General features: G+C 39.6%; 1 protein-coding gene across 1 annotated transcript in view; it reads left to right on the forward strand.

The window, feature by feature from the left end:
• Positions 1–228: 228 nt before the first annotated feature.
• The window catches only part of LOC120531828 (myosin-IIIb-like), a 100,976-nt gene continuing 86,021 nt past the window's right edge, over positions 229–15,183 (forward strand). Inside the window, exon 1 of the mRNA XM_039757596.1 lies at positions 229–293. The gene's annotated coding sequence lies outside the window, so the exon portion shown is untranslated. The remainder of the gene's footprint in view (positions 294–15,183) is intronic.

Genomic DNA, 15,183 nt, shown 5'->3' on the forward strand with positions numbered 1-15,183 from the left:
CGTGAAGCACCTAAATGTAAGCTGAGCTCATCGTCCATCAATAATATTGGTGCAGGATGTTATCATTGCTGGATGCAGCCAATGCCTGAATATTTTAAACAAGATCCAGTTTCAGATCACAAAAGAATCCATCATTTATTGAAGCGGATTAACGTTATTTATCCAGAGACAGCTGTGTTACTAATTGAAACCCACATGAGATGGCGTATTTCAGCACAGAGGAGTTTGGCGACAAATGAGAGCATTTTCGAACAATTTTACAAAGAAGAATATTGGAGCCTAAAGTAATTTTGGTGAGATTTTGTTTTTCCTTGTAAAACAACAAAAATGAATGAGTGTAGGAAGTAGAAGAAAAAAATTCAGTTCTACAGTCAATATTAATATTAATTGTTTTCTGTTTATGATAAAAAGTATATCACATTGAATTTAGTGGTTGCTACGGAAAACACTTAACATTAGTACAACATTGTAAAATAGTAAATACTGTTAATTAAAATGTTAAATATCTATGTATTATTAGACAGGTCTTGAAAATGAAATAAATTAGAAAAGGTATCACAAAAGTATTTATTCATTTGAGAATATATCTTTTTAGAGGTAATGATGATGTAGTCTGTTTGGAGACTGGCAGCTCAAATGCCTCAGTCCTGAATATTCCTATTAATTAATACTGTCAGTCTGGAGTAAAACAATTGCTATGGTCGCGTCTTAGTGACTTGAAATTCACATTGTGTAGTTGTACTTTATGTAATCAAATACGCGTTAAGCACTGAGTAGCTGTAATTTGCTGTGCATCTCAGATATTTGTGTAATTTCTTCAGTGACAGTGTAATAATCATCAAGAAAATTTTTCTTTTCAGTAATGTTACAATTTCAAACTTCACAAAACTTCCGGTTTTGTAAGCAGAATAAACAATACCCCTTAATGAAAATTTGAAACAGTCGAAGATTGTTAGTTTCTTAACTATACAAAGTTGTATTTAGGTGTGTTGTAATTTTTCATGAGATGTTTTGTTTGTTTTTGGTCTTTTATAAGGATACGCTACAGGAAATATGTGATAAAAAGAGGTGTCATATGCAATATAAGATATGTGTAGTATATGGTACACTTGATTTTATTAACAGATTTAAATGACTGTTGCTGGCAGAAGTATTTATTAGATTATGTGTTTGTGTTTTAATCATTAATTATATCATCTGGGGCTACTGGTCTTTATTACTTTCGTTACTGCAGTCCACACGTTGTATTGTCATTCATATTTTATAATTCTGTTAAAGCTAAAGGACACTAAGATCCGAAAATCTATAGAAAGGTAAAACACGTGTGGCCCTGTCAGTTACATTCAAAAATATTTGCATTTGTTTCTATATTTCCTGCATCCTTTGGGTTAAAATATTCTCTGTACATTTTAAAGATGCTCTTTGCATTTCTGTTACACAAAGGTAAATGTTTCACATTTCAATAACAAGAGACTAATCCTTTACATCTGCATGTTTTTTTGTTGAAAATATGCTCCATAATAAATATCAATTGTTTGTGTGTTATGGCATATGAAATACATATGATGCTTGCAGGTTTATTGGGTTTCTAAGTGATGGCACTGGCCAGTATCAACCCCGTGGCTTCTTTTATCAATTTATTTGCTGTGTTCTTATGTCTGATTGGGGAAAATGTCTGATTAGGATAAAGTATATCAATAATTTACATAGGATATAACCATTGGCTTTCAATAACTGGGAGGTAAATTGTGTGCACACATATATTCATACAAAAAATCAGCTCCTAATAATTTTATTAGCCCCCATGTTAGCTGTCATCTTGAATGTTGTTACTGTGTGTGTTATTTCTGTGATACTTTGTTTTGTGTAATGTAAAATGGTAAAGAAGCATTCATAAATATTTAATCTCATATTATAGTATTTACTGTTTTAGGGATTGAATTTTGCTTTCAATTTTTTTGAGGACACACTCAGTGACATAACATCTTCAGTTAATGTGTTTTAGAAGAAGGATATTACTGTATGATATAAATAAACTGGATTAAGTGGTTTTGAGGATGTTCTGTTTTGTAATGCTATGTGTAAAGCCCACAGATTCTTAATTTACAGTTTATACCTGTAGTAAACCACAGTTTATGTTAAGATTTTGTTTTATGTTTTACATGGGGTTATTTTAATGTTCTAGATAGATAGATAGATAGATACTTTATTCATCCCAAGGGGAAATTCACACTGGTTCTACACTGGTGAACACAGCTTGAATATCACAGACTTTCTATAAGCCCATGTGAGCTCTGTGTTGGATGGTTGGGGGTCCCAGCCAGCATGGAGGTTGGTTTCTGGGCAGTAAGGGACACCACAGTGGAAGGACAGAGGGTGGCTGCTGCCCAAAGTCTTGTTCTCCCCCCCCCGTATACATAGTGGCAGCATCCCACTGGTGGGACACCCATAAGAATATCCACAGGGCAGGCTGAGAGTTGTAGTCCCTGTTGGAGTTCTTGGGTGCTGCCACTCGGAGCTGCAGGGTGTTGTTACAATAGACCTCCACCTGACCTGGAAGTGCTTCCAGCATGCAGTGCTGTGCCACAGGAAGTACTCCGGGGTCTGGCATAAAAGAAGCCGCGCTTCATACAAATGCAGTCAGAGTTGAGTAGGGTGTGGACGAGGCTTCAAGGGAGGTGAGGAAGGAGGTAAAAGTGATGTTTTGATTATTGTGTTATTAAAAAAAGAGAATTGGGAGAACGGTGGAAGTAAATATAATAAAGAAGGTCTTGTATTTGAACCCACGATCGATGGTATGATATGATGCTTTCCCCCTTCATGGACTGTGTTGTATAATGGGGTGCTGCTGTGCCCCCTACTGGTCACACCCAATATACAAGGTAGTTTGCAAGAAATCCTGCCCTTAATCTCCATAACACAGAAGATAGTGTATTTTGTACTGAATATTGAGACAGCAGATCCTCACAACACGTATCAGCAGATATAGAAGAAGGAATTATAGGAGATGGTAAACAGAAAAGAAACCAGTGTAAAGTATATTTAAGATTTCCAACCCGCTATATCCTAACCAGGGCCGGATTTAGATGAAAAGAGGCCCGAGGCTATTCTACTTATGAGGCCCTTTCACCTCCCATTTTTAAGTTGAGTTATGTAGGCCCCTCTTGATCTTGAGGCCCTAGGCTGAAGCCTAGTTAGCCTATAGGAAAATCCGGCCCTGATCCTAACAGAGGGTCATGGGGGTCTGCCGGAGCCAATCCCAGCCAACACAGGGCACAAGACAGGAACAAATCCCTGGGCAGCGTGCCAGCCCACTGCAGGGCACACATACACACACCCACACACCAAGGACACACTAGGGACAATTTAGGATCGCCAATGCACCTAACCTGCATGTCTTTGGACTGTAGGAGGAAACCGGAGCACCCAGAGAAAACCCACGCAGACACGGGGAGAACATGCAAATCCCATGCCATGCAAAATTTGTGAAAAAAGGAGTGTGCTTTAGTGTGCGTTTCTCATCCATAGCCAGTTCTCATTTTGTGGCTATTGCAGTTACAGCTTATACAGTGGATTAAGAAAACATTCAGATCCCTCCACTTTGTTCTTGCTTACTTTTCTTGCAGCCTTGTGCTAAAATCATTTAAATTAATTTTTCCCTTTATAAAGCAACACTCTATACTCCAGAATGACAAAGAGAAAAAATTGTGTAATGAATATTTTTGCAAACATTTTAAAAATTAAAGGCTGAAATATCCTATTGACACAAGTATTCAGACCCTTTGCTATGCCACTTGGAATTTGTCTCAGGTGCTTCCCATTCTATTAATCTACACCTTTGTTTGGAGACCACCTGTGGTCAATTCAACTATTTAGATAAGATTAGAAAAGGTACACACCTGTCTAGAGAGGGTCCCACCTTCCCACCAGAGCTCAGAGACAGGACAGGGTTGAAGCACACATCTAGGGAAGGTTACAAACATTTTGTGCAACATTGAAGGTTCCCAAGAGCATAATTCATAATTCTCAAATGGAAAAAAATTGGAACAACCACAGCTCTTCAAGGCGCTGGTCACCCGACCAAACTGAGTAATCTGGGCTGAAGGGCCTTGGTAAGAAAGGTGACCAAATAGTCACTCCAGCTAATCTCCAGAGAATCTGTGTGGAGATGGCAGAAACGTCCAGGACAACCATCACCTCAACACTCCACACACCGATCTGGGCTTTATAAAGAGAGTGGCCAGACAGAAAACTCTCATCAGGCTCTCTGACTGTGGGAAACAAGATTCTTTGGTCTGATGAAACCAAGATTAGCATAATGTCTGGGGCTTATCATCTGTGCAATACCATTCCAGCCATGAAGCATCATGCTATAAGATTGTCTTTCAGTGACAGTGACTGGGAGGCTAGACAGGGATGAGTGAAAACGGAGCAGAGCAAAGTACAAGACAGATATATCTTTAATGAAAACATACCCCAGACATGTATTTAAATGATTGTAGCACAAGGCTCCAACATAACAAAATGTGAAAAAGTGAATAGGTGTGAAGATTTTTTGAATCCACTGTATGTAGCTTGTATTGGACAATATTGCTTAAATGGATAAAGATAAGCTTTAATGTTTTTTTTTTCCTTTTTATTATGCTCCAAGTTAAATGGAAAACAATTGGTGTCATGTTGTGTGCACAGGAGTGCTAGAACGTTCTGCTTTGTGCTTCTTTGGAATGATTCAGAATGTTGAGGATCTCCCACAGCTGAATGCAGTAATGTTTTTGTATGTGTTTCTTTTCAACAGCCTGGTCAGGCTGAAGAAAGATGAATATTGCAAAAAGGGACATTTGTTGCATCAAAGTGAATCCTCTCTCTCTTATATAAAATCCAACGTTTGTCTACCTAACTGTCTGTCTGTCTGTCCGCTTTCACGAGAGACCTACTTCATGGATTTAGATTGGGTTTTTTTCTTTAATTTGCTTGAACATTCTGGTTGATGTTGTGATTTCTCTCATTGCGTTAAGTATCATAGTTCGCTTGCGGTATCGATTTATTTGTGCGAATCCGAGAGACATGCAGCGGGCCGAGGGAAGGGAGCGGGTCCCTCCTCACTCACACGCCAGCCTCGGGGCTTATCTTACCTCCACTTAGCTAGTGAATGAGAGAACTACTTAATGTATTTACATCGTGCATTTTTCTATAATTTGCTTGAACTTGCAACTTCTCTCATCGTGCTAAGTATCATAGTTCGCTTGCAGGAACGATATATTCGTGCTAATCCGAGACAGAGGCTGCGGGCCGAGGGGAGGGGGAAGAGTGACATCAGAAGTAGAGAGCTTGGCAGGGACTTCCTCACTGTTCTGTTTCACTACTACGCGGGCAGAGGTGTGGGGGACAGCTAGTATAAAATAAAAATGTATTATTGTTATACACTCACCTAAAGGATTATTAGGAACACCATACTAATACGGTGTTTGACCCCCTTTCGCCTTCAGAACTGCCTTAATTCTACGTGGCATTGATTCAACAAGGTGCTAAAAGCATTCTTTAGAAATGTTGGCCCATATTGATAGGATAGCATCTTGCAGTTGATGGAGATTTGTGGGATGCACATCCAGGGCACGAAGCTCCCGTTCCACCACATCCCAAAGATGCTCTATTGGGTTGAGATCTGGTGACTGTGGGGGCCATTTTAGTACAGTGAACTCATTGTCATGTTCAAGAAACCAATTTGAAATGATTCGAGCTTTGTGACATGGTGCCTTATCCTGCTGGAAGTAGCCATCAGAGGATGGGTACATGGTGGTCATGAAGGGATGGACATGGTCAGAAACAATGCTCAGGTAGCCCGTGGCATTTAAACGATGCCCAATTGGCACTAAGGGGCCTAAAGTGTGCCAAGAAAACATCCCCCACACCATTACACCACCACCACCACCACCAGCCTGCACAGTGGTAACAAGGCATAAAGGATCCATGTTCTCATTCTGTTTACGCCAAATTCTGACTCTACCATTTGAATGTCTCAACAGAAATCGAGAATCAGCAGACCAGGCAACATTTTTCCAGTCTTCTAGTGTCCAATTTTGGTGAGCTTGTGCAAATTGTAGCCTCTTTTTCCTATTTGTAGTGGAGATGAGTGGTACCTGGTGGGGTCTTCTGCTGTTGTAGCCCATCCGCCTCAAGGTTGTGCATGTTGTGGCTTCACAAAAGCTTTGCTGCATACCTCGGTTGTAATGAGTGTTTATTTCAGTCAAAGTTGCTCTTCTATCAGCTTGAATCAGTCGGCCCATTCTCCTCTGACCTCTAGCATCAACAAGGCATTTTCGCCCACAGGACTGCCGCATACTGGATGTTTTTCCCTTTTCACACCATTTTTTATAAACCCTAGAAATGGTTGTGCGTGAAAATCCCAGTAACTGAGCAGATTGTGAAATACTCAGACCGGCCCGTCTGGCACCAACAACCATGCCACGCTCAAAATTGCTTAAATCACCTTTCTTTGCCATTCTGACATTCAGTTTGGAGTTCAGGAGATTGTCTTGACCAGGACCACACCCCTAAATGCATTGAAGCAACTGCCATGTGATTGGTTGATTAGATAATTGCATTAATGAGAAATTGAACAGGTGTTCCTAATAATCCTTTAGGTGAGTGTATAATCCAGTGTAACAAGTATCATAGTTTGCTTGTGGTACCAATTTATTTGTTCGAATCCGAGAGACATGCAGGGGGCCGAGGGGAGCGGGGCCCTCCTTACTCACGCTCCAGCCTCGGGTCTATACCTTACCTCTGCTTAGCTAGCGAACGAGAAAACTACTTAACGGATTTAGATCAGGTTTTCCTCTATAATTTGCTTGAACATTCCGGTTGATTTTGTGACATGAATCATACTTTGCTTGCAGGAATGATATGTTCACGCTAATCAGAGACAGAGGCTGTGAGCCGAGGGGAGGGTTAAGCGTGACGTTAGTAGAGGGGAGTCGGTCCACCCCTGCATTTTGGAGCGTAACTTGCCGCCGTTTAACTAGCAATAACCTTTTTGTTTGTTGATTTTTAAAGTTTGTCTTGTTTCACTACTTTGTGGGCGGAGCTGCGGAGAACGGCTAGTATGATGTGCTTAAGGAATTCTGTGGTTGTTGGCACAGGGACATAGCAAAAAAAAATTATTCAAAAAGACTGTTAAAACTGTAAAGTATGTTAATAGTACTAATTTCCCTAGTTAACTGTACTTTAAAAATGAGAATCAAATTCTAGCCAACTTCCTTTCCTGAACAAGGTCATAAATCTAGCTAGTTTTACACATTGTCCTGCCATGTAATAATATTAGATTCATCTTTATATTATATAGTGCTACTAAGAGAAAAAGAAAGAGAGAATAACATTCACCACGCTGGCACATTCTTCAGATATCCTATTTGTTGCTCCAGGTTACATGCCAATGTAGAATATCGTTGTTGGGTCAATGTTGTGCCAATTTTAAATGCTCATGGACATTCTGTTATGGTGTTGAGTTTGTATGCACTCTGAGCCTGTCTTCTGTAAGGAGAGACATTCTATATTATAATAAACCACTAAATTACAGCCGTTACATGAATGGACTGGACTTCTTTTTCTCTCATTCTCTTGAATTGCTGTTATGCTTTTAACAAGGCGAATGCTAGCTGTGGGACAGTGGATGTGAATAGAGACATGGTTATATTGTATGATTTTTGTATTTGGACATTCTGAATCATTTTCACATATCACCTCTACATTCATTTTGAAACATTGCAGACTGAATTAGGAATGGGCTGCGTAGCCAAGTGCTGGCACTGTGGAGTCACGGGGTTTTGTTTTCTTGAGGGGCTCATTAAAGTTAGTAGTATTAGAATGATATATGTCCATTAATATCATCATTGAGCTGGTTAAAAATGGAGGAGAAGAAAACAGAACACCAGTCAGCAGTATCCCTGGAAAAAATAAAACAGGGTTTTTTCTGTCCATGGTAGGTTATACACAAGTGAGTCACAGCCATGGTTCTTAAGATCTTGGCTAACTGGCTGACCACCTCCTCCTAGGCATTCTAAATTATAAATTTGTGCAGGGTAGTCTGGTATTATGATAGAATATTTTCATCTATTCATCTTTTAATCCAGACATTAACACCAATCGCAGTGACATGTGGCTCAAAATGACTTCTTGTGTTGATATAGCTACTTCCCATCTATCCCATCATCTAGACTCCTTTGTAATAACCTCTGGTGTGTTGGTCGACAGGCCAGTAGGCTACAACAATAAAATCTGACAAATGTCTGATCCATTCATAGTCTCTTTATGTGACTTTAAGTTGGTCCTTGTGAACTGCTAAGGCATGCCATTGGCTGATATTTGTGTCCATTGCCCCTTCCTTAATGTATCAACCCAAAATAAAAAAATGACTATGTCATGATTCTGAGGCTCTGTTTTTCACAAATTTGAGGTTTTCTTTTATTGTTGGGAATTCTGTAGTAAATTTTGTAACATGTTGCTTTCCTTGGGGTTCAAAACTTTTAGCATGTTAATTGTGATGCTATAGTACAATTAGTAAGTGACATTTATAGTACAGTGTGGATATGACCAAATGCAATACAATAGCAATTTATGTATTGTAACATATGATACATACGCATTAGCATTTGTTTTCTAATTGGAGTTTAATGTAGAAATATGTGGCCATATCTCAAGAGCATCTCTTATCTTTAAATGGAGGAGATATGGAGTCTGAATGGACCCAACTGAAAAGCTCAGTAATGGAGACAGCAGCGAGAAACGGTGGCCAAATTGTGGTAGCAATCTTTGGTCCCTTTGGTAGCACCATTGATAAGGGAGGCTATCAATTTGAAGGTTATAGGACACAATTGGCATCCCCCCATTTTGCTAGGCTTTGCAAGGAACAGAAGGAATTCTCTGCTGTAAGAAAGTGACTTGACAAAGGTGCAGATTGTTTAGAGACCAGCTCTTCAAAATCAGGGTCTTTGCCAGCAAGTGATCTCCTTCTGGAAGAAAGAGAAGCAATACTTCATAAAATGAATCTCGGCATCTAAACTCTTAGGATGACGATGTATCACAGAAAGATGCCCAGAATTAGTTAAATTCTTTCTCTGTAATGTTGTACTGGAACACAACAAAGATCTTTACTCCCAAGGGAAGAAGAAGATAGCACCACAGACATGAATAAATGACCATGTGACGATAAAAGAGGCAAAACAACACAAAGTTATTTACTTAAACCTGAAGCAATGATAACACACGTCCATGCACCATTAGACACCTCCTTAATACCCTGGTATTGTACAACTGTTTTATCCATGCAAGAGAGATTAAAACTCCATTTAACTCATAAAGCACCCAGCCAAAGACCTGCTTTCTCACATTTCACTGTTCATAAGCTCATGAATATCTCTGTTAGGTAACCTTGTAGCTTTTACAAGCTTTTGACTGAATTAGAAACAAGAAGACTTTGAATTGCAATACAACAAAAGCTCTCTGTTTCAGCCATGGCAGTGAGTTTGATTGCACAAGGACAAGCTTTCTGTCATGTCACATTTGGAAAGAGAAATTTGAAAAAAACAAACAAACTTGTAAACCATTAGACCCATCATTAGTGGGGGCCAGATGGTCTTTTGACCTTAGTACCCCTGCAGATTTTGTTTTTTTGTCTCCAGCTTCACTGGAGTTTTTTTTTTTGTTTGTTTGTTTGTTTGTTTTTCTGTCCTCCCAGCCATCTGACCTTATCACTGGACTCCTCTTTAGAGACTTACATCATGACATTGTACTTAAGGATGCTACCCTTCTACTTGGCATTTTTAAGATGGTACTGATTTATTTTTTTTTCTTTGTTGCATATTCTTTAATATGATTGCATAATCTTGTTTGTTTTTCTTTTCCTGTAACTTTCTCTTTGACATCGTGTAAAGCACTTTCAACTCTCTATAAATACTGTAAATGTTGTTGTTGTTGTAAACAACTGTATGAATTAAGAGCAGATTCCTCTGTTATTTGATTGCTTTTCTCTTTTGGTCTTGTGTGCCATCTTTTATGTACAGTGCATCCAGAAAGTATTCACAACGCATCACTTTTTCCACATTTTGTTATGTTACAGCCTTATTCCAAACTGGATTAAATTATTTTTTTCCACAGAATTCTACACACAACACCCCATAATGACAATGTGAAAAAAGTTTACTTGTCTTTTTGCAAATTTATTAAAAAAAAAAAAAACTGAGAAATCCCATGTACATAAATATTCACAGCCTTTGCTCAATACTTTGTCGAAGCACCTTTGGCAGCAATTCCAGCCTTAAGTCTTTTTGAATGTGATGCCACAAGCTTGGCACACCTATCCTTGGCCAGTTTTGCCCATTCCTCTTTGCAGCACCTCTCAAGCTCCATCAGGATGGATGGGAAGTGCCAGTGCACAGCCATTTTAAGATCTCTCCAGAGATGTTCAATCGGATTCAAGTCTGGGCTCTGGCTGGGCCACTCAAGGACATTCACAGAGTTGTCCTGAAGCCACTCCTTTGATATCTCGGCTGTGTGCTTAGGGTCGTTGTCCTGCTGAAAGATGAACCATCACCCCAGTGTGAGGTCAAGAGCGATCTGGAGCAGGTTTTCATTCAGGATGTCTCTGTACGTTGCTGCAGTCATCTTTCCCTTTATCCCGACTAGTCTCCCAATTCCTGCCGTTGAAAAACATCCCCATGATGCTGCCACCACCATGCTTCACTGTAGGGATGGTATTGGCCTGGTGATGAGCGGTGCCTGGTTTCCTCCAAACGTGATGCCTGGAATTCACACCAAAGAGTTCAATCTTTGTCTCATCAGACCAGAGAATTTAGCTTTTCATGGTCTGAGAGTCCTTCAGGTGCCTTTTGGCAAACTCCAGACAGGCTGCCATGTGCCTTTTACTAAGGAGTGGCTTCTGTCTGGCCACTCTACCATACATGCCTGATTGGTGGATTGCAGCAGAGATGGTTGTCCTTCTGGAATGTTCTTCTCTCTCCACAGAAGACCTCTGGAGCTCTGACAGAGTGACCATCAGGTTCTTGGTCACCTCCCTGACTAAGGCCCTTCTCCCCCGATCGCTCAGTTTAGATGGCCGGCCAGCTCTAGGAAGAGTCCTGGTGGTTTCGAACTTCTTCCACTTATGGATGATGGAGGCCACTGTGCTCATTGGGACCTTCAAAACAGCAGAAATTTTTCTGTAACCTTCCCTAGATTTGTGCCTCGGGACAATCCTGTCTCGGAGGTCTACAGACAATTCGTTTGACTTCATGCTTGGTTTGTGCACTGACATGAACCGTCAACTGTGGGACCTTCTATAGACAGGTGTGTGTCTTTGCAAATCATGTCCAATCAACTGAATTTACCACAGGTGGACTCCAATGAAGCTGCAGAAACATCTCAAGGATGATCAGGGAAAACAGGATGCACCTGAGCTCAAAATGAAGCTTCATGGCAAAGGCTGTGAATTCTTATGTACACGTGCTTTCTCAATTTTTTTATTTTTAATAAATTTGCAAAAATATCAAGTAAACTTTTATCATGTTGTTATTATGGGGTGTTGTGTGTAGAATTCTGAGGAAAAAAAATAATTTAATTCATTTTGGAATAAGGCTGTAACATTCTAAAGGAAAATGTCAGGACATCTGTCCATGAACTGAATCTCAAGAGAAGGTGGGTCATGCAGCAAGACAAGCACCCTAAGCACACAAGTCGTTCTACCAAAGAATGGTTAAAGAAGAATATAGTGAATGTTCTGGAATGGCCAAGTCAAAGTCCTGACCTTAATCCAATCAAAATGTTGTGGAAGGACCTGAAGCGAGCAGTTAATGTGAGGAAACCCACCAACGTCCCAGAGTTGAAGCTGTTCTGTACGGAGGAATGGGCTAAAATTCCTCCAAGCCGGTGTGCAAGAATGATAAAAAGTTACCAGAAACGTTTAGTTACAGTTATTGCTGCAAAGGGGGGTCACACCAGATACTGGAAGCAAAGGTTCACATACTTTTGCCACTCACAAATATGTAATATTTGATCATTTTCCTTAATAAATAAATGACCAAGTATAATATTTTTGTCTCATGTATAACTAGTTTCTCTTTATCTAATTTTAGGACTTGAGTGAAAATCTGATGATGTTTTAGGTCATATTTATGCAGAAATATAGAAAATTCTAAATGGTTCAGAAACTTTCAAGCACAACTGTACATTATAAAAGTATGAGAAATGCAAAATATACTAAAAGACAAAAGTCACCATATAAAAAATTACACAAGACAGAACAAGATATAACAGTGTATAATAAATGAAATAAAAAAATGCCTAAACAGAGTTTGACTTTAAAAAGCATACGACTTTGGAAAGCAACCCCTGCTGGCAGCTTTAATTATGATAGTAGAAACTCATCATTCTGTCTGTTTACCTTCTACTTGGGTTTTGCACCAAAATAAGTGCTTTCATCCAGTCCATCAGCTGTATTCCTAAGACAATGACGCCTGGCTTCCCCTTGCTATGCGGCTGCTCTTTGAGTTGACTAAGCAGTGACGTAACTGTCAGTGGGCATGCCATGGATATTACATTAGTGTGAAAGTGGGTGGAATGTGAATGAAAGGTTATCTACAATATATACATTCTTAAACATTAAACTGTATTTGCAAGTCCTTGAACTAGATGGTTAGTATAAAGGGACTCACAGTACATTGTTAGGGTTTGTGAAATTGTATGAGAGTTTCAAGGATTAATGATTACAAACTGCCGGAAGAAGGGGCCTGAGTTGCCTCAAAGCCTGCATATTGTAATCTGTTCAGTTAGCCAATAAAAGGTGTCATTTTGCTTGACTTCTCATTGCATCCATAATGGCTAACATGGCACAACACCCTAGTACTAAGGGCTAATGTTAAAAAGCTTCTTGACTTGTGTGTGGATTGCACTGTGTATTTTATTACATGGCATGAAGAGAATAATTGGCCTTGCAACTATTAAGCCAAATACTCAGATATACAGCCTTGAGGGAGAGGCCTGCGGCAATGAGAAAGAACTTCAACAAGGGCAAAGTGACTCAAGCAGAAGAATGGAAAGCATGTATGCTTTAAGATGATGTCATTAATTATAGAATATGAAATTCATTTACTTAATTCAGCCTAGGGCTAATGTTCATTTAAATTAATTAGTGTATACCCCCTTCACTTAGTACAAGCTCAGACTGCTTATGCAATTTTATGATTATAACACAATATGTGGTCAGACCCCTGTGACCCTGTAGTTAGGATATAGCGGGTTGGATAATGGATGGATGGATGTGGTCATATGTAATATGGTCAAATTCTCCTCATCCCTGCATGGGGTTTTCTTCATGTACTCTATGATTACGTCCCACATCACAAGCATATTAATCAACAATTTTAATTTGGTCAGGCATGAGTGGTACTCGGGTTCCCACTTGGCATCAAGTAATGCCAAGATTGATTCATACCTCCTGTGATGCTGACCATGATAAGCAGGTTCAAAAATGTACTGTATGTATGGCAACATGATCTGTAATGTAAATCGAATTGATCTGACATGCACACTTTGAGACAAGCTTGGCTCTTTTATATGGTAAGTGCTTCTCGTCTATATAATTAAACAAAGCTGATCTCTCAACAGCTTGGTGTCAGAAGCTTCTAGTCCCAGTTTCACATAGCTTTTCATACGAAACATTTACAACTTTGCATATTGAGTAATCTTATTTTTTTGTTGCTGTCAGTGGCATTTCTGCATTAAGGGAAAGTGATTCACAGCTCCACCAGATGTGGTGCTATATAGGTAATAAACTTACCAAAGTAATTAAACATATTATTAAAATGTCTATAACAACCCTCACTAATTTTACTTTACAGTTTGCATATTCTCAACAAGGATGGCACGGTGGCACAGTGGTAGCGCTGGTGCCTCACAATAAGGAGACCAGAGTTGGCGTCCCTTTAATTAGTTTGGATGGGCTTCCCGTGTCTGGGTGGGTTTCCTCCGGGTGATCCAGGTGTTTCCTCCCACAGTCCAAAGACATGCAAGTTAGTTGAATTGGCATTACTTAATTGGCACTAGTGTGGGTTTGTTTATGGGTATAGGCGTGTGTGAGTAGAGATTAGTTAAGATTGCAAATTCTTGAAGAATTTGATCATTCTGTGCCTATATAGTCTATTAAGAGTACAACTAAAATGCAGCTAAGAAAAAGCCAAAAAGCAGTTTTTTTAAATTGTTCCACCATTTTAACTTGACGTATCTCTATTGGTAAAGTATTCCAGGTTTTTGGTGCATGAGAGGAAAAGGCTGTCTCACGACCACTACTGGAATAATTAACAGACCATCATTAGAAAATGAAAGGTTATGGGGTGCAGGGGATCAGGCACTCCAAAATATAGGAATGGGTAATATTATTTAAACCTTTATACACCTTTAGCATATTTTAAACCTATTTTCTCGTTGTGGGGTGGTACTGTTTATCTTGCCAGAGCCAGTAGGATAACCCCCCAGGCACACAAGCACAATGGAGGTTAGTTGGTAGATTTCATGTTAGGTGAACTGAATGCGTGATAAAACACTTGACAAATTTTAGTTTACAAAGTTAAAGTATCCCACAGTCCAAAGACATGCAGGTTAGGAGCAATGGTGATTCTAAATTGTCCCTAGTGTGTGCTTGGTGTGTGTGTGCGTGCCCTGTGGTGGGCTGGCACCCTGCCCGGGGTTTGTTTCCTGCCTTGCACCCTGTGTTGGCTGGGATTGGCTCCAGCAGACCCCTGTGACCCTGTAGCTAGGATATAGTGGGTTGGCTCTTTAGCGCCAGCTACAGGTTTCAACAACACTAAACACCACAACTGTCCCTAAAAATGTACATGATTGGCTTCAGGCCAGTGTCCCCCTATAATTGCACAGTGTGTCCCATGAATCAGACTTACAGAATTTCAATTTTTAAATTAGGATGCTTCATTCTAGCAGAACAACAATAATGCTTACTTATTTCTGAAAGATTTCACTACTCATCATTCTTTTTAAATTGCCCGTCTTGTGCTTTTCTCTTTCCCTTTGTTTCCACCTTATTGTTTACCAACATAATAACAGTAAGAATGCTAAGTAATTATAGGTGTGGATTTTGGTAGCCAAAAGTATTTTTTCATCCTGTTCCTGATAACACAA

The sequence above is a fragment of the Polypterus senegalus genome, chromosome 6 (genome assembly GCF_016835505.1).
Source record: "Polypterus senegalus isolate Bchr_013 chromosome 6, ASM1683550v1, whole genome shotgun sequence".
Taxonomy (NCBI): Eukaryota; Metazoa; Chordata; class Cladistia; order Polypteriformes; family Polypteridae; genus Polypterus; species Polypterus senegalus.